The sequence below is a fragment of the Apium graveolens genome, chromosome 3 (genome assembly GCF_009905375.1).
Source record: "Apium graveolens cultivar Ventura chromosome 3, ASM990537v1, whole genome shotgun sequence".
Classification (NCBI taxonomy): Eukaryota; Viridiplantae; Streptophyta; class Magnoliopsida; order Apiales; family Apiaceae; genus Apium; species Apium graveolens.
In genome coordinates, this window is record NC_133649.1 from 194,324,515 (window position 1) to 194,326,841 (window position 2,327).

A 2,327-nucleotide genomic window follows, 5' to 3' on the forward strand; every position below is an offset into this window, starting at 1 on the left:
GCCCTATATGATTTTCTGATTTCATTTATTTGTAAAATCCGTATTTAATTCCAAAATTCTTCAAAAAATTACGAAACTCATATTTATTTAAGTTTGGAATATTCTGAGAATTTTAAAATTATTTTGGAAATTTTTGGGATTCATTTCAACCGCGCGTTGAATCGGTTAATTGATAAAAACGAGTATAAAGTGCATTTTAGAAAGTGTTTTAAAATTTTAAAATTTATGATTTTAATAATTTTGGGATATTCATAATGCTTTAAAACTAATTTGGTAATTTTCGGGTTAATTTTTACTCGTAGGTTTGTTCGTTATTTTAAAAAGCACTAATAAAATTTGGAGTTTACAGTAGAAAATGGGACACGTGTTATAATTTTGTTAAACCATAGAAACGTGGCAGCTTCTTAAATTTCAATCGAATTCATCAGAATTATTACAAAAAAAAAATTGATTTGGGGTAAAAATCAATATCTGCTCTCTCTTTCTCTAAAATCCCTTCTCTGTTCCCCACTTCTTCTCTCCCCGTTTTCTTCTTCTTACTTCTTGTGCTCTGGTTGTCGTCGTCTCTGTTATTCCGGCCCGTCGCCGCCGACTTCGGCTTGGTGGCTGTCTTGGTGGTTTTGCTGCGTATATATACTTGTGAGTGTATGTATATGTGATTCGTGGGTTTGAGTTTTGTGGTTACTGCTGTTATGCATTTCTGCCATCCTTTTCTTCATTTCCGGTCGCCGCCGTGGTTTCTCCAGCGAGGTGGTCGGCATGCGTGTGACGCACGTGCGTGTGTCCAGTTGTGTTGCTGTTGTGCTAATTGTTGTATTTGGGTTCGCTGTTTCCATGAACTTGAGGCTGCCATTTTATGAATTTAATTTGTTAATTGTTGTAATATTCGTCTGACTTTATGTGATTAGGCGAATTATGGAATTCGATTATTCCGAATTTTAATCGGCAAAATTCGTGTCGGAAACCCGAAGTAATGGGTACCCGCGAGTTTTGCCGCCGTCGGCGATGAGCCTCGGCAAGCCGACGGTGGACAGTGATGACGTTGTTCTGAGTCCTACAATTAAAAAATATAAAAATATGAATAATAATTAGTAAATATAGAATTTATGAATTTTGAATGATATTACTGGTATGAATTGGTGATTGGGATTTGTGTAATTGGATTGTGATTGGGTTGTCGTTATAGTTGTTGAGAATTGGTTTGAAGTCGAATTGTTCGACGGGTTAGTCCGATAATTAAAGGAGGTGCTGCCCGATTTCCGAAGAATCGAACTAGGGAAATACGGGAGCGTATCCAATAATTATCGGCTTTCGAATGAGTATTTATAAGCATATATATATGCTTTATACAAAATCTAATTGTATGTTGTGATGAAATGTTTTGCCAAAACCAATAACCCTAATTTCCTAAACGACGAATATACGTATTTTCTGAAAATGAGCACCGAACCGATTTTCGAGAACGTGAACCCTAATTGTTGTGTGTGTTATTATAATATATATATAATTACGAGTCGGGAATCGTTATCGTTAGGTAGAATTGGTATCAAGGATATGTCAAGTATACCTAGACGTCTAATGTAGGTTATTTCGGCTCTGTAGGATCTAGTTGAAGGACTCTAGAAGCGAAGTTGAACTAAAGACAACCTAGTGTTCAATTGACAAGCGTAGCGAGGTTCCAAGAGAAGGACCTGAACGTTGAAGTCGGATCCAGGATAATCTGACGGTAAGGCGATAAAGCCGAGTGTCCAAGTTAGTCCAAGGTCGTTTGATAATTGTGGTAAAGCTCTGCAAGGCAAGTACCCCTGATCATTCTTTTATGGTTCAGTGCATATGAATAGCTAAATGTTTTATTCTCATAATGGAACAGAAACGTTTTAAGTTACGTATCCCCTGTAGTTATAAATCACTGTTTTCAATCTGTTTTGGGGAGAAGTAACTTTGAAAGGTACCTATCTCGAATGGAATGATTTGCGAAATGGATTTTATATGTGTGCTGGTTAAATAAATGATTTTGAAAATGAGATAGGTACAAGTGTTTTGAAAACTGGATAAAACGGTCAGATATGGGATACATTGGGGCCAGAGTAGGCCTATTGAGGTGGCGTAAGAGGCTAATTCGGTTGCGCGCACTATAAAACTGATTAGTCCAGCAGGTCAGAGACCTAGCTAGTCTTTGAGTTCCAGAACAGGTATATAGGATGGCGGTGGGAGCTATCCGGTGTTGATAGCCTGCTCAACTATCTTCACATATCCACTAAGTATCTGATTTGGGTTTTGCGGTTCCGTAATGGAACAAATGATTTATACAGTGGATTTGGAAATGA